Below are 18,836 nucleotides of genomic sequence, written 5' to 3'. Positions count from 1 at the left end.
TTCTACAGGCAGAAATGGATATTTTAAACAACAAAATAAAGGACAATAAGCTGTCTGCAAACAATTAAATATACTCCAGCAGATAAAATGGACCATTAGAAACACATTAAAGGAGAGAACATTTTAGAGTTCAATGTCCCTTTACCACAGGCCATCCAAATCTATAGTAATAATATAAATCCTGGAGAAAAAAAACTATATACATAAATTAACATGTTTATATATCACAAAGAGAGCAAAAGAAAGTTATCTGACTCTGGTGCAGTGGCTAAATGTTCAAATGTAGAAAGCATTGGTACTTAAGGTAAGTACTCATCATTTGCATCTCCATAATTCAATATATGGACAAGAGTCAAGAATTTTAAAGAAAACTTGCTAATATTCCAAAACACTTCATAGTCAATATAGTTGCAAACACTGAATGGGCCTAGAAACCCATACATTAGTGGAAAGTCTTCATATTATATAGTACTTTCCCAGAATGCAAAGTGTCATCGCCAACAATCAAGTGCCACTGTCATCATATGGCTGCTGCTCAAAAGCTTTGACACAGTAATAGGTGCAGTAGCATCACAGGTGAGGACCAAGGATATATAGATAACGTATTCAGACTGTTCTAATATGATTATTTTAATCAGTTGCTCCAAATGGCTTAAGAATAAAAATAAATGTTGCACATGAGATTGGAGACTTTACACTACAGCAAGAGCATATATCAATAAAGTACTTTTAGTGGTTTCTTATGTTTAGAACAGGCACAGTATTTTGGATACTGATCCATTTTTAGTCAGTTTATCTTTTGTGTTTATTCTTTCCCAACCGCCTGTATTTCTTTATTCAGGGAGATTTCTCTGAATCTGAATGTGTAAATTAGCTGTGTATGGCATCTATTTGCAATCTGTTAATCTGCTTGTTCTACATTATTTCCTTGTAGTTAGATTTTGTGAACATTACCATGCTGATTTAATTATTTATAGATTTCCCATTGAACAAATGTAGATGATTTATCAGTTCAATCACTGCATATATTAGATGAACTTACTAAGAACTTTGTTTTGTATCCATATAACATTTTTTACCTTTTATTTTGAAATTAAATTAATTTGAACACCACTGGAATAATCTGCTAAATAGAAATTAAGATTTCTTGGTAGTGAGTGCTTCTCATGAGAGATACTATTGCATGGTATATGGCCAATCAGTTTATTTATTTATTAATATATACGGCTACTTTCGGATTCAGGCTATGTATTGGGATAGTTCCTAACAGATTTAGCTACAGGAAACTGTTACATAGTGCAGAGTTTTGATTTACAATGCCAAATTTCAGCACTTTTGAGTATGCAAAATGTATCAGTGATAATTTTAGCACTATTTCAAAGGTCCACATGAACATGCTAGTAGCAGGACAGGGTAAAATGCTAATGTCTGTTGTGTTCCCATTGTGTGGTATAGAAGTAGGGCAACAGAAACTTAAAGGGAGATTAAACACTAAACAAATGCTAGACAGAATTACACATTCAAAGAAAAGATAAGTCTGATAATTACATGTATATACATTTTTTAAAGGTTCATTAGCTGTTTAAATATTGACAAAATAAGTGTAAAGTTTTAGTGTCTATAAAACAATGGGAGCTGCCATGTTGTAACTTAGGTTAGCTTCTCTGCTGTGGCCGATTAGGGACAGTTATAAATAGGTCACTGGAGTGTGCAGCCAATGGCTGTGTGGAATACAACAATGTTCTGCACTTCCATTTTTAACAGGAACTGAAAAGCTCACAATTTCAGAATGGAATTATAGGAAATGGGGACAAAATAAATAATGAAAGTATATTGCAGAGTTTATATATATATATATATATATATATATATATATATATATATATATATATATATATATATATATATATATATATAAAATCATTTAATATTACTATTTCAAAGTGTTTAATATCTCTTTATATGCCCTCAGTGGCAACATAGCAGAGTTAAAGTGAAAGTCAATTCTAGCGTTTGTGAAACGCTAGGATTGACCATTGAAACAAATAATGTGGACTTTCATTCATGAAGTTTAATATACTTCATGCAGAATGCTCCTTCATTTGTTTCAAGCGTAGCCGCACTGAGATGCTAAGGCAGCCCACGGCAGAACGCTATTTTGCTAAGAGGTGACGTTTCACAAACGCTAGGATTGACTTTCGCTTTAATGAAAGAGTATTAGCATGTTACTTTATCCTTTCTTTTGAGTCTGCATGTCAGAGCAACCCATAAGCGATTTCTATGGCATTCTTATTATGCAGAATTGTTAACACAATACTGACTTATAAACCAATTGTAATATATCTTACAATCATCCTCTGTCTATACAAGAGCTTTCCAAAATTTTCATGTTGGTGACACACTTTTTTAGACCTACATCATTTTGCAACACAGTAATTCAGTTGTACTAGCAAACAGGAGGTTAAACTAACTTGTTTTAAGAGATACAGACACGTACATAAATTATATAATAACTAAATATATTTACAAGTAACAGTATGTATGAGCAAGAATTAAAAATTTTTGATAACACCAATAACTACTTACTATTTTAATGGGATGTATGAGGTTGATGGGATGATGCATTTCATCATCAAGCATTTTCAGGGATAGGCAAGGTGTCCGTACACGGACACTGGTGTCTGTGACTGGCCCTTGCAGTGTCCGCAACCGGTTTTGCGGTGGGGAAGGAGGAGTAGGACAGATCAATGCTTGTCCTGACTCCTCTTTGACGCAACCGGCAGCACGTTTTGCGGGGTTGGGGCCGTACCCATGGGACACCGCCTAGTAGTGGGAAAGTGAGTGAGAGACAGGGAAGAAGCAAGACTACTCTGATAAACCTTACCTAACCAAATAGGTAACCAACCATGATGATCATGCGATTAACATCAATGTGGGTGAGTTTGGTTAGGAGTTGCAGACTCTCAATACAACAGAAAAAAAAGAAAAGGTTAGAATTTTGAAACCATTTTATACTAGTATACCACAAGCAGTCTTTATATAAATGTTGTTTTAAACTTGTTTGATTAGATGACTAATTTGTACTTGTGGAACTAGACCAGGGGCAACCAACAAGCAGCCCATTTGACAGTAAAGTGCCGCTCTCCTGACTTATAGAAACTAAGAATGTGTTGGCAGATAGGAACCATTCAGCCCATCTAGTCTGTCCAATTTTCTGAATACTTTTATTAGTTCCTGGCCTTATCTTATACCTAGCATAGCCTTATACCTATCCCATGCATTTTTAAACTTGTTCACTGTCTCTACCACGTCTGCTGGATGGCTATTCTACCATGCACCCACTACCCTCTCGGTAAAGAGAGTGTTTTTTGATGTTTTTAATTTGAAATGTACCTTGGTGTCCTTCACTAAGATCTGTACTTTGCAAAATGTCCACCACAGACTTGGTCCATGCCTATCCCTGAGCATTTTTAAGATTCAACTTCTTATCCATATATCAGAAAGAGTGGGGATGTGTTAAGGAGCGCCTAATGGAAGGCTGGGTCTAAAAGAAGGTGTGTGAACTGAAATATGTCAGCACAATGAAAAAATCTTAAAATTACCCAAATTTACAAGAGTAATGTAACAAATAGTTATCAAGTTTAATAAAACATATAGTTATCAAGTTTAATAAAACATATAGTTATCAAGTGTTATATAACATGTAATATCAGCAGGTGATCACAAGTTTAAAAAGCTAAAAGTATATGGATCCATAATACTTAGTAAAAACCGTCCATAATGACATAATGCAGGTTCAATAACAAAGAATTAAAAAATCAGGTATGAAAAATAATAGCAATAAAACAATGCAATAGAACAGTGCACAATATGATACAGTGAGCGATTACTGTATAATGATGTTAAATATAAAACAGAGAAAAGGGGGACAAGGGTCGTGGGACCAGGGAAAAAAATGTATACCAAAGAAAAAATGTATACCAAAAAATGTGTGCATACCAAAAAATATATATGGGTAACTATGTCATTGATAGAAAATTTAAAAAATAATAGAAAAAATAGAAAATAAAAAATAAGTGGAAGTCCAAAAGATAAAACAAAGTAAAAGTCAATTATAATGTCCTCGTGATCCAAATGTCAATCCAAAATCCTGTGCATCAATTCAAATGTGAATGTGAAGAATCCAGTGTAGACAAAACAGAAATGTCATAAGTCAAATAATCAAAAACGCTGTGAACACTAGTTAGCAATAGTGTATGCAACCAAACTTCATAAAAAAGAGTGATGAAAAAACCATAAATACAAAATAAGAACAAACTAAAATCCTGTGAAAAAACTAAAATCCTGTGAAAAAATATATTTGAAGTGATCCAATCCCTGTAAAAAAAGAAAAATGCAACATAGGGCAATAGGTTTAAAATAGGTTTACAATAATAAGAATAAAACTCACCATATATGCCAACGCGTTTCGGCCCACCAATAGGGCCTTTTTCAAGACTGAAATATTTTGGCTATATATTTTGATGATTAACAATGATTTGACTTGATAAGTGTGAATAATTATTAGTTCTAGTCCCTTACAGATGTTCTGTCCTAGAATAGAGAAGTTTAAAAGATAAATTCACAAAAAAAATATTGCATATTTTAAGGTATTAATTTATTTGTTGTATCTGCCCTTTATTTTTATTAAACCCCTTATAATAAAATTTAAAAAAAATACAAAACTTCTGCTTTTGAAACATGCATTTTACAACATCTCAAAAACTTGGTAATACAATTGTAATGCAGTTATGTATAGCTATGGGTGTACAAAAAGTAAGCATAAAGTTGTAGCTATACTTTAACAGTCTGTGTGCCGTTTGTTTCTTAAAAAAAAAAAAGGAATTTTCAAAGGTTAGGTAATATGATGTTATAGAATCATAGTGTTACTACTGTAACTATAACAAGGTCACAGAAAGAAATACATCTCTGTCAATACCATGATCATTTGAGGATTATACTAATTTAATGGAGACCTTTGCTCTAAAAAAAAGAGACTTTTACAACATTCTCTGGTTATGATTAGTGTCCCAAGCAACAGAAAGTCCCTCTCTAGGGCAGATGACCTTGAGTGATATTTGCATAAAGAAAAGAGGAATTAAAAGCAATTTAGGTGATAACAGGATTATTGTAATGAAAAAACAGCTCCCTGAGAGACTAAATGCATCTCTCATCTCACCAGTGTATGCAGGCAGAGTAAGTTTTAGTGCAGAAAATATTATTAACACTTTAAACATGTCTAGATTTTATTTTTTTCATTTTATCACTTTATGTTCTTCTTAGTAAACTCTATGCTAGCATGACTGGATGCAGTTGTTTTGTGTATATATTTATTTATAAATAGTTATCAGCAACTGGTAATGCATATAAATATATTGTTTTAAATTACATCATTTAAATAATGTATATAAATATTACAATATATATATATATATATATATATATATATATATATATATATATATATATATATATATATATATATATATATATATATATATATATATATATATATATAAATATATATATATATATATATATAAATATTGGCATATTGGAGGAACATTGCAAAGTTTATTAATTGGTTGTGAGGAGATAAGAATTCGCTAGACAGCAGCAGCAAACTTTGTAAAAGTGCGGGAAGCCGCTGTCAAGCAGACTCAGGAGCGCGGATTAGTCCGTCTTAAAAAAAAAATCAAGTTGGGTGAAACCGTTAACGATTTGTGGCTTACGTTCTCGAGGTCAACAATTTTTTTTCTCAGCTTATCGTAAGCGTCTCCATTTTCGTACCCAGTCCCAATACAACTAATAAAGCGTTGTAATGAAGTTCAGGAGATATGTATAAAGGTAAAAAAACACGCGCTTTCGTCAGCAGGTTCCATAGTGTAGCGGTTATCACGTCTGCTTTACACGCAGAAGGTCCTGGGTTCGAGCCCCAGTGGAACCATTTTTCTTTATTATTAATTTTTATTTGTAATTAATTATTGATTTATTTTTCATTGCTTTTAAACATACATATCTTATTTGTAATTGATTGCAACACTATAATTTTGTTTTTAATGTGGAACATAGTAATATACCTATATTAATTAAAGTAACTGCATATATCTTTCGCTAGCTATCAATATATATTACTGTAACTTGCATTGCAGTTTATGAGTTTTTAATGTTAGAGGTATAAGATTTGTTATTTATTTATTTTAACCGAATCATGTTTCCTGTTTCAGTAATGGTACAAGTAAAGGAACAAAATATTTGGTCTCTGTAATATTAAAGATATTTGTGATATAAATATACACCCAGCTAACAATGTTTACTAAATTATCACTTATAAATGTTATGTACTATGCTCAGCTTCCACGGCAGGCAATATGCCCAAAATTCAAATTCTCACAAAAAGCAGATCGTACTCTGAATGTCACTGAAATAACCTGAAACAGCTACTTTGATTTCAGAAGAAACACATGAGAAGATTTTAGAGTCTGTATCTTTTTTGAGCTCAAAATTTATGATGTTTAAATAGGTAATGTTTCTTTCTTTTAAAAGCGAACATTTTAATTTGTAATATAATGCTTTCATTTTAGAAACAAATACACTTTCCTGTGAAAGTTGCCCCTATCAGCCAGTGAAAAATAAATACTAGGTATAAGTTAAACACAAATATACATTTCTTAGATTCATTCTAAATTTAAAAGGGCATTGTGCAAAATTATATGGTACTATTCAGGGTAGCCCACACTTTTTTTGTGTTGGGAGCTACTTTTCAAATGATCTACCCACTAAAAAAAGCACACCCAAAAAAATACATTAAAATCCAAACCTGGTTTTTTTAACCCTTTCACTACAGAGACTTTCAGACAAAAACTTGCCCAAAACCAGAGAATTTTTAGCATTTTTCACTCCATTTCAGGAGTGAAATTTTAAATTTTTGTATATTTTAAATATACAAGTATATGTATATGATTATATACATATTAACACATAAATATATATGTATATAAGCACACAGTTCCAATAGAAATTTGCCTGTTTGCAGACACATGATAATTTAGCACTCCACTTGTAATCTAGTCCTAAAAGTTGACACTTATTTTGTCAATATTTAAACAACTAATTAAACTTTATTCTCAGACCAATCTTTTCTTTGACTGCATCGTTCTATCTAGCATTTTTTTAGTGTTTAATGTCCCTTTAAATACATACATTTTGGTTGTCATTACTAGTAGTGCAAAAATTCTCAAAAAAATTGAAGCAATCAATATTTGCACTATAATATCCCATTAATTATGTTTTGATTAACTTTTTTTTTCATGGAAAAATATGTTTAACATGGTTAATGAATGCTCATATTTTTGTTTAACATATGCACAGTTAGATAACACATAACATAACTAAAAATGACATTTCACTCAAATCTGTGCCCCTCCGCTCTATAATTTGCACGCCTGTATGGACACACACCTTTAGCCATACTAATAGACTATATTAATATAATATAATTAACATTAGGTGTTAAATGTATCCTAGGATGCCACTCGTTGAATGAACTATATAGTCTTAAAATATGAAAATGCAAATGGAAGAAGATATTAATATAACTAGCACAATTAGCTGACAGAGATAACTAATTTGTCTAATTTTAAAATAATATATTCTAGTGTGTGTGTGTATGCATGTGTGTTTGTGTAAAAAATTGTATTAATAGTGTTTACCCATCTGCTATATGCGATTATGAGACATACTGGTGTGTGCATCCCTCAAATCTTTTATGAGTTATTTATAGACTTCTAATTTTTACAGAATCTTCCCACTTCATCAACAAATTTTATTCAGCATTTTATATGTGATCAAATGGCATACAAAGCAGCAGGTTCCATAGTGTAGTGGTTATCACGTCTGCTTTACACGCAGAAGGTCCTGGGTTCGAGCCCCAGTGGAACCACTTTTAACTCTAACAGGTAATTAGGTGAAAAATCTGTAATTTATGTAAAGTGTTGACAAATTTAACAGCTCGAAGATCATAGAAAACAGCAATAAACCACCATGATCTTTACAGTGCATGTTAAAAAACTAGCAGAGTCAAAATTAAAAGTTGCATGATTCAGATAGGGCATGCAATTTTAACCTCTTCAGAAATAGAGCCTTTTTTTTTTTTATTTATCTATAAATACTATAATGATCTAGGTCACTGTTTTTTAAACCTGTCCTCAAGGCCTCCCTAACAGGTCAGATATTCAGGATTACCTTGGATGAGAGCAGGTAAAATAACCATGATTACTAATCAGCTGATTATTTCACCTGTGCTTTAGTTCAGATATCCTCAAAATCTGTCCTGTTAGGGAGGCTGAGGAAAAAGTTTGAAAACCAGTGATCTAGGCCCATTTTGATATATGTGATGCCACTATTTGGGTGACAAATCCGATCAAATTAAAAAAAAAAAGTTTTCGCAAATACTGCAGTCATAAGACAAATGGTTGTAATAGCTTCTCTTGGGTTCCCTTTGTTCAGAAACAGCAGACATGCACGGCTTTGCAATAAGAATTTGGCAATTAGAAGGCCGCAAATTGCAGCACAGCACCGACTTCTGAAATTCCTGGCAGTGAAGGTGTATATAAGTTAACTTAAAAGGTTAATTTTTGCTGTAGTGTAGAGATTATCCTCCCATTTTACACCTCCCACCCCCTGATCCCTACCTGATCCCTCCCAAACAGCTTTCTTCCCTCCTCCCCCCACTGGTCACCACCATCTTAGGTATTGGCAGACAGTCTGCCATTATGCAGTTTAGTTCACCAGATGTGTTTACCTAGCTCCCAGTAGTGCATTGCTGCTCTGGAGCTGACTTTAAAGGGATACTAAACACATATTTTTTTCTTTCATGATTCAGATAGAGCATGCAATTGTAAGCAACTTTTAAATGTACTCCTATTATCAATTTGTCTTTGTTTTCTTGGTATCTTTATTTGAAAAAGCAGGAATGTAAAGCTTACAAGACGGCCCAAATGTAGCCACCAATCAGCAAGCGCTACCCAGGTGCTGAACCAAAGATGTGCCAGCTTGTAAGCTTACAGTCCTGCTTTTTCATATAAAGATACCAAGAGAATGAAGAAAAATTGAGTAAATTAGAAAGTTGCTTAAAATTGCATGCTCTACTTGAATCACTTAATAAAAAAATTGGGTTCAGGATCCCTTTAAAGGGACAGTAAACATAGAAAATAATGTTATATAATTCTGCACATAGTGCATAATTATATAACATTATATTAGTGCTAGAGTTATATAGCTTAATATTGCCTGCAAAGTTTTATTAAAAAATAATGTTTTCCTGCTCTGTCTGACAGCGGGAGTGAGCTGCACTGAGTGTAATGGCGCGGTCGGGCCGGGCTGTGACTAGACAGCTGGCCAGATGTGCTCTGTGTAAAAACCAGACCCGCTCAGAAGAGCACAGAGAGTGGGTCTGGAAAACACAATTTTTTAATAAAACTTTGCAGGCAATATTAGGTTATATAACTCTAGCACTAATATAATGTTATATAATTCTGCACTATGTGCAGAATTATATAACATTATTTTGTATGTTTACTGACCCTTTAAGTATGTGTTTTATCCCTTTGCATAGGGTTAAACACACAGTTAAATACAAGAAACAGTTATAATACAATGCTCTAACATATTGCAGCATTTTCTTTTTGCACTTGTATATCCCTGTAAATAATAATGAAACATTTCATACATTTTAACTTACGCAAGCAAAACTGTTTACAAGCAGTGTATGTGAAGGTTGTGTATTTAGCCTTATCACACGTGTGTAATGTGCCTATGAGTACCTATACAGAGTAGTAGTGTGGTATATACATTTCACACACTAGAGGTTTTAGAGCACTGGTTTTCAAACCTATCGTCAGGCCTCCCCAACAGGCCAGGTTTTCAGGATTACCTTGGGTGAGAGCAGGTAAAATAACAACCATGTTCACTAATCAGCTGAATATTTCACCTGTGCTCTAGTTCAGATATCCTCATGTGGGCTGTTAGGGAGGTTTGAGGACAGGTTCGAAAACCAGTGGTTTAGAGGCTTCAGTGCTCTCAGCGCTTTGTTATCCTGATGATGTCACATGCAATGAAGAAGCAGCTGCAGATGTGGGAGATGGAAGCGTAAGTAAAATCCAGGGATAGGCATGAGCCAAGGCTGTGGCGGACATTTTCTAAAGTAAAGACCTTTAGTGAAGGACACCAAGGTACATTTACAATTAAAACTATTATTTTATAGTGCTGAATGTTATTATACTGATGCAGATACCACTGATCCTATAACCAGCCCTTGTCTGACTATACCCATGTGCCAATGTCTGTGTCTTTGTATAGAGTTGGGTGTTATTATACAGATGCAGAAGATACACATCCAGTATTTCACTCAGGCTTTATTTATTCCATAACTTATCACCCAATATTGCTAGCAGTCTCTTGAACTAATTTTATTCACACTAAATATTTTCCCTTTCCTATTATTTAATCAGAAAGAAAAGATATACTAAGGTTATGAATCACAACCTTACTATATCTTTTCTTTCTATTTAAATACTACTTATAATAAACCTCAGGTGCTGGTTAAAGTGCTTTACCTTTGCATATAAAGCGAATCTTCCCTCTCTCTCTGTCTCAATCAGAGTCATTTTCAGGTACTAAGCGGCATCATGTGGGAGTGGCCACAACCCTGCGAAACGTGCCACCACGTGTGTTAAGGAGGAGTCAGGACCAGTATCTGTCTTACTTCTCCCTCCTCAGAGCAAAATTGGCGGCGGACACTGCAAGGGCCAGTCACGGACACCAGTGTCCGTGTACGGACACCTTGCCTATCCCTGGTAAAATCTCATTCCTCACAGAACACAGGGGAATGTTTAAACCTTCATTTTAGTGAAAGGCCTCATATTTATATAGAATACAACTGATGCCTCCTTCATAGAAACATAGATTTTGACTGCATATAAGAACCAAAATGCCCATTGAGTCTGAGCATAATTTTTTTTATCAATTGTAAGAATAGCCTTAAAGGGACAGTAAACACTAAATACATTTCATGCAAACTACTCTAATTATGGGTTCTGCCATTTTAGTACCTATGTTTCATTATAGGTATCTGAAGGAGAGTTGCTGCACATGCACAAACATATCAACACTGGAATGTAGTGAAATACAGACTTGAACATGGCAGCACCCATTACTAGAAGGAGGCGGAAAATTACCTAAATACTATGCTCATAAAATATATTTAGTGTTTAATCCATTAAAACACCTATTGCTTTTGTGTAAAAAGTTGTGTTTGTCCCATGCTGTTTAGAGAAGTAAAAAAAAGAAAAAGTAAAAAAAGTGTGTGTGTGTATATATATATATATAAAACATAGGTTTTCAAAGTGATGCAACTCAAATACCTGGTTTTGATTACAGAATTTGCTGTGTGGTCTCTCTAAGAAGCATATTGCAAAAATTGACAGTACTGAACTACACCATAAGAAATAGTATCAAGGTGGTGTTAAAAAATAAAATTAATTTGAATGCAGTGTAAAAATGCATGTGTGACAAAACTACATATCACAGTATTATATACGACTACAAAAATACCCAATACCCAATAGCTGTTCAAATAATATCCAAATAAAACAAAAAAACTTGCCTGGCCAGACTTGGAATAAGCACAATTTTTTACACAAAATCGAAAGATTTCATTCATATTTATATGTATCATAGACATTCTTGAATAACACATATAATTAAATAAATCAGCAGCCTATCAGCTACATAATGCTACAGGTATCACACATCTCTATCTATCTTATTGATCTATCTTTCTATCTATCTATCTATCTATCTATCTATCTATCTATCTATCTATCTATCTATCTATCCTGACATATTATGTTTCCATAAGGCCTCGGCGTGCAACCATCTAAAAAAACTTCTCTTTTAAGGTAAGACAACAAGTTTATATTATTTAGAAGTTAATGTTTAAGAAAACAATCTGTAATTGTACTGCTTACATGTAAAACTAAACTCAGGAAAGCTGTCCAAATGGATACATACATAGCAACATTATTAAAATCTGCCTGGCCTGTAGCTGTCGAAAAAGTGTTTAACCCTTTAAGGACAAGGCAATTTTTCAATTTCTTACCCTTAAAGGGATACTAAACCCAAATGTTTTCTTTCACGATTCTGATAGAGTATGCAATTTTAAGCAACTTTCTAATTTACTCCTATTTATCAATTTTTCTTTGTTCTCTTTTTATCTTTATTTGAAAAGGCAGGAATGTAAGCTTAAGAGCCGGACCATTTTTTGTTCAGCACCTGGGTAGTGCCTGCTGATTGGTGGTTAAATGTAGCAAACCAATCAGCAAGCTCTACCCAGGTGCTGAACCAAAAATGGGCTGGCTCCTAACCATACTTTTCTGCTTTTTCAAATAAAGATAGCAGTAGAACAAAGAAAACTTGATAATAGGAGTACATTAGAAAGTTGCTTAAAATTGCATGCTCTATCTGAATCTTTTTTATAAAAAATGATGAAAAAATTGAAAAAAACACACTTTTTCTAACTTTGAGCCCCCAAATCTGTTACACATCTACAACCACCAAAAAACACCCATGCTAAATAGTTTCTAAATTTTGTCCTGAGTTTAGAAATACCCAATGTTTACATGTTCTTTGCTTTTTTTGCAAGTTATAGGGCAATAAGTACAAGTAGCGCTTTGCTATTTCCAAACCATTTTTTTTTTCAAAAATAGCGATAGTTACATTGTAACACTGATATCTGTCAGGAATCCCTGAATATCCCTTGACATGTATATATTTTTTTTTAGTAGATAACCCAAAGTATTGATCTAGGCCCATTTTGGTATATTTTATGCCACCAATGCGATCAAATAAAAAAAATTCTTCACTTTTTCACAAACTTTTTCACAAACTTTAGGTTTCTCACTGAAATTATTTACAAACAGCTTGTGCAATTATGGCACAATTGACACATTGGGTAAATGCTTCTCTGGGATCCCCTTTGTTCAGAAATAGCAGACTTTTATGGCTTTGGCATTGCTTTTTGGTAATTAGAAGGCCGCTAAATGCCGCTGCGCACCACACATGTATTATGCCCAGCAGTGAAGGGGTTAATTATGGAGCTTTTAGGGAGCTTGTATGGTTAATTTTAGCTTAAGTGTAGTGGACAACCCAAAGTAATGATCAAACAAAAAAAATTGTTACATTTTTCATAATTTTAGGTTTCTCACTGAAATTATTTACAAACAGTGCAATCATGTCACAAATGGTTGTAAATGCTTCTCTGGGATCCCCTTTGTTCAGAAATAGCAGACATATATGGCTTTGGCATTGCTTTTAAGTAATTAGAAGGCCGCTAAATGCTGCTGCGCACCACACGTGTATTATGCCCAGCAGTGAAGGGGTTAATTAGGTAGCTTGTAGGGTTAATTTTAGCTTTAGAGTAGAGATCAGCCTCCCGCCTGACACATCCCACCCCGTGATCCCTCTCAAACAGCTCTCTTCCCTCCTCCAACCCACAATAGTCCCCGCCATCTTGAGTACTGGCAGAAAGTCTGCCAGTACTTAAATAAAAGGCCTTTTTAAAAAAAATAATAATAATTCTATTTCTGCATTGCGCTACTCGTGGGGAATGCAGAAATAGCGCGATTGCAGCAGAGAGAATCCCAGGACTGCAGTGACATACAGGGATACAGGGTACGACGTTGGTCGTTAAGGGGTTAAACCCTTTATAGGGACACTCAAATCAAAATTAAACTTTCATGATTCAGATAGAGCAGGGAATTTTAAATAACTTTCCAATTTACTTCTATTAAAAAAAAATGTGCACAGTCTTTTTATATTACACTTTTTTGAGTCACCAGCTCCTACTGAGCATGTGCAACACTTTACAGAATATAAGTATATGCATTTGTGATTGGCTGATGGCTGTGTCGTGAGTGAGCTTGTCTCAGGTGCAGTAATAAAGAGGTCCAGACCAGATATTTATCAAACAAGGGCTCACCTCAGGAGAGGTAATCTTTATTACACTGTTGCAACAGTGTCCCAGAACAAAAAACAGCAACGCAAGACTAACACATTTTCATATACATGCATTTTTATACTATTACAGTAACTTACAAAGCAGAGAGCTAATTGGCTGATAATGATTGGCCAATAAATCTCACATGATTAGTGGTTACTAGGAAAGGAAGAAAAAAAACAGGTCCTCTATATTAAAATTTGGGAGATATGTTTTCTTGGAATGTGACCAGAGGCTAGCTGGCTAATTGGATTGAGAAGTTGATACTGTACAGAGAAGCCTTGGATTTTACCTTGAGTTTCAGATATTTAGAAAACTTTGTATGGGAGAAGCCATAACTTTAAGATGTACTGATATATACTTTTTAGGCTAAAAGTAAGTTGTTAAAGATACATTACTTATTAGGTCAGGAGTGAATTGCTGGAAAATACAGAAGTAATATATCTGCAGTTTCAGAGAAGAGTTCAGTAAAAGAAAAGGAAAAGTTTGGTTAAACATATAAAATAATGAAAATAGAATAAGCAGCTCATAACATTCCCCCCTTTGATCGCAAACGTCAAAGTGCTGCGATCACAAAAACTTAATGTGACTCATGGCGGTTTGACAATTACAATCACAATGCTATTAGTACATGGGTGCTCGCGTCCAAGATGGTTCACAGGACTACAAGAGGGTAAGCAAAAACAAGGTAGGAGTGAAGTTATTAGGTAGTAGGCAATTCCGCTATTACCGGACGCTAATCGCCATCGGGTGGAGTAGACAACTACCTAAACATTCCTATGCTGTAAATGTGTGTGTGGCATGACATATGTGTGTGGCGTGACATAGTGTAGAAACATCCCCTCCCAGATTTATTAACAACAATTAACAATCCCCATCATTCTTGCAGAGTTGATAACGAATAGTGGGTTATCAGGCAGTATCATGGCATGTTTGGGAGGTGAAGGAATTCTGCACCTGTGAAGGAAATATAGAGAGTGTAAGTATAAGGTAATGCAATATGAAATCAAAATAAAACAATACAGAAAGACAATGAAGAAATAGAAACCACCAGGGAGGGAAAAAGGAGTGGGTTATGGGTATACAGGCTACGACCGGGGTGGCCATCAAGGTAGATGATGGTCCATGGTCTCTCCGTGGCCAGTTTCCCAATGTAGGAAAGTTCTAGACGATCCCAGGGACGTAGTGCATCCTGCATAGGGATAAGACAGGGAATTTTAGGGCACAGCTGGTGGGTAGACAATAAAATTGTAAGATCAAGAGGTCAAAAGAGACATAGAGTAGGAGAGAAGTAGGTGAACTCAGAAGAAATCAGGGTCAAGAGAGATCTCAACATGGTGGGGAGATTCAAAACAGATAGAGGGAAACAAGTATTTGGGAGAAGAATGAGACACAGTGAAAACATTCTTGCATGTAGAGATTAGACCAGGTACACATTGTATACAGCAACACATCAGGATAAGGCATACTATAATAACAATGCCATACAGAAAAAGGCAGTGTAACCATCCCAAATTAGGTAGCCAATCAAAGAGATGGTTAAAAATACCTCCAAGGCCAAATTTGTCATCAATCACATCTTGGACATCCTGGGATAGGGACCTAATAACTGTGAGATGGTGACTCAAATTAAGTGATTGATCAGTAACATAGGTACAACATTCTTTGCTCACAAGACTACACCCCCCTCCCCTCCTTGGGATGCCAGGAGGTAATCAAGGGCCATCCTATTCTGCAATGCTAGTTGTCTAAGCTGCTTCAACTCTTGGGCCACACTCTGAACAACTCCTGCACTCTCATTCATGAAGGTCTGTAGTGTCACAGATAACATGATGATGTCCTGATGATTCAGGTAGACACCAACGGCCGGGAGGATAGCTCGACCAGTTGAATCTCCAGCATACTGTTGGACAAGGGGGGGCAGCAAGCTTTCAGATTCACGTTTATTGCGAATTGGGCCCAAGGGCAGCGTGGGGACAACACGGATGGCTGGGGTTACCACACCCAGGAAGCAGATGGCTGTAGAGTTACCAGGGAGGACTGACACCGCTGTCTGTCCACATATCAATACAACCCAGGGGGTGGTCTGCTGAGGAAAGATTGTACAAGGGATGGGGAAACAAAAGTACAATTGGGGCCCTGGAGGAAACAAAAAAAGTGCAGTGAGATTATGATTCACAGTCAGGATCATTCCAGAGAAATTTACCAGCTGGAAATGAGTGCCATTACTGGAGATTACATACTCACATAGGGAGGCACCCAACCGCGCCGTACCTTGGCCAATTTCCCTGCAGATAGTACCATATGAGGTGCCTCCCAAAGAGATAAAATTACCTGATGGGTTGAACAATGGTGTACCTGGAGGAATAAAAGTAGACAAATCAAAGGTAAACAAATCAACATTAATACCCATAAGAGGAATACTCCTCTTATGATGAGTGGGAATGCGAGCACAAATATAACAATTGCCCTCTGTGTGATTGGCTATAGTTTGGAGTAGGACAACGTGTGAGTTTAGTCCCCATTCACCTAAAGAATAGTTCTCTGTGGACAATTGGGCATTAGGTAAATTATCATTATGGGGGAAAGAATTGTGGGGGTAAATAGGGGTTGTGGCAATTGTAGTTACAGGGGAACGTCAAGCAAGAAGGGGTGACTTTCATTTCTCAGCTACCCACTTCATAATTTTCAAACCACATTCACTAGTGGGGCTATGCAAATAGACTGGATAACAAACCCCTTAGGGCCTTTAAATACGAACTTTGAGTATAATTACTTGTTGAGTGCAGCTAGTAGTAGGAGGAAAAACTGCCACAGATACAAGGTTACCAGAACAAGAGTATTTAGTAAAGGGGTTAGGACAAACACACTGACCAGAAGACACATATTGGGAAGAGAGCATGGTCAAAAGTGTGACACAAAACAAAGGAGACATATTGAGGGATGTTACTCAAGATATCAACAGAGGAGTGAGACAATGAAAATAAGAGAAAGACAGATCTTTCAGTTTCACTCATTCAGCTAGTGAGATTTCACTATTTCTGGTTAGTCTGAGTTTCAAACCCAGAAGGGTCTGAATTAACCAATCGTCGTCAGGGGTCTTGGTTACCCCTTCTTCAGAGGCCTTGGTTGCCCCAGCTTCTTCTTTCTTTGGCTTGTTGCAGGCTGCTTCTTTGTCTGGGCTGTATCTTTTACACCTGGAGTAGTGGATCCAAGAGTCGACCTCAGCAACTTTAATAGCTGTTGGAGTAGTCAGCAAAACCAGGAAGGGACCTTTCCAGAGAGGCTGCAGTGGCTTTTTTTGATAGGTCTGGACTAAAATGAAGTCACCTGACTGGAAGGGATGTGCAGTCATGTCCAATGGCAAAGACTGAGAGAAAGAGACATGTCTGTGGAGAGAATGTCTGCAGTTGCAAAAGATAAGCAGTTAGTTATACATCACCTACTGCAAGGTCAGGCAGGTGTAAGGTGTTGGCACTATACAAAGGAGGTGGCCTACCAAACAATAGTTCATATGGTGAGAGCTTGAGGGTCCCCCTATGGTTTGTGTGAGTCCCAAACAGTGCTAGGGGCAAAGCATCTACCCATTTAAGGCTTACTTGAGAACACATTTTTGCAATAGTCTGTTTTAGGGTCTGGTTCTTTCTTTCCACTTGGCCTGAGCTTTTCTGGATGCCAAGGGGTATGGAGATGCCAAGGAAAGCCTAAGGCTAATGTCAGTTGCTGAATAATATTACTTGTGAAATGTGTTCCTCTGTTAGATTCAATTACTCTGGGAGGCCAAACCTGGGTATGAGTTCTTTTAGCATTCACTTGGCAACTTCTTGGACTTTCACAGTTCTTGTAGGAAAGGCCTCGACCCATCCAGTAAGTTGGTCCACTATCACAAGTAAATGTTTGAAACCCCTACAGGGAGGTATGTCAGAAAAGTCAATTTGTAAACATTCAAAAGTTTCAAATGCCCATGGGCATCCGCCTGGTGGGCCTTTAGGTTCCCCCCTTGGATTGAATTGAGCACATCTCACAATTCAATACAACCCATTTTGCAGCTTGATGGGGGGGGGGGGCAGAGTTGTGTGGTACCTCAGTGTGTTTGGTTATGCAGAAAGGATAGCATAAGAGAGAGGTGTGGTTGAGGTAGAGCAGGGCATCGATCTGGAGTGGACCAGATACCAAAAGAGTCACAGGTAAGACCAAGAATAGTCCAGAGGTGAACAGTTTGTTCAGGAAGAGAAGTGTAAAGAGAGACAATGTAGTGTAAATGGCAGAGAAGCTGCATGCTAAGCAATTTGATCAGCATAACTATTACAAAGTGAAATGGGTTCCTGTGAGTGGGTGTGTGCTTTGCAATGCATGACAGAGATGGAAGTGGGTAAATGGATTGAGTCAAGGAATGCAGAAGCTTGTGGTGCATTGGCAATTTGGGTACCAGCAGAAGTTAGAAAACCCCTTAATTTCCATAATTGACCAGTGGCATATACAATCCCTAAAGCATATTTACTATCAGTGTAAATGTTTACTGACCTGTCCTTTGAGAGCTGACAAGCAAGTGTGAGTGCATGTAGCTCAGCCGCTTGGGCACTGTAGTGAGATGGGAGGGGCTCGGCCTCTATAACAGAATCTGTCATGACTACAGCAGAAACATTCACCATCCTCAAACTTCCATCACAGAACAGTGTCCAATCCAGGTTAGGTAGAGGCACATCAGAGAGGCCATCCCTTAGTTTGGATTAAAAGAGAG

The 18,836-nt window shown here is 36.1% G+C and overlaps 2 non-coding genes across 2 annotated transcripts; both read left to right on the top strand.

Annotated features, from left to right (window-relative positions):
• Positions 1-5,913: 5,913 nt before the first annotated feature.
• On the top strand, positions 5,914-5,986 carry TRNAV-UAC (transfer RNA valine (anticodon UAC)). Its single transcript has one exon. It is a non-coding gene; the product is annotated as a tRNA-Val (tRNA).
• A 1,922-nt stretch (positions 5,987-7,908) lies between these two features.
• On the top strand, positions 7,909-7,981 carry TRNAV-UAC (transfer RNA valine (anticodon UAC)). The gene has a single exon. It is a non-coding gene; the product is annotated as a tRNA-Val (tRNA).
• Positions 7,982-18,836: the final 10,855 nt, after the last annotated feature.

Source organism: Bombina bombina, chromosome 1 (genome assembly GCF_027579735.1).
Source record: "Bombina bombina isolate aBomBom1 chromosome 1, aBomBom1.pri, whole genome shotgun sequence".
Classification (NCBI taxonomy): Eukaryota; Metazoa; Chordata; class Amphibia; order Anura; family Bombinatoridae; genus Bombina; species Bombina bombina.
Note: the sequence above shows the minus strand (reverse complement) of the source record. Positions and strands in the feature narration are given on the sequence as shown.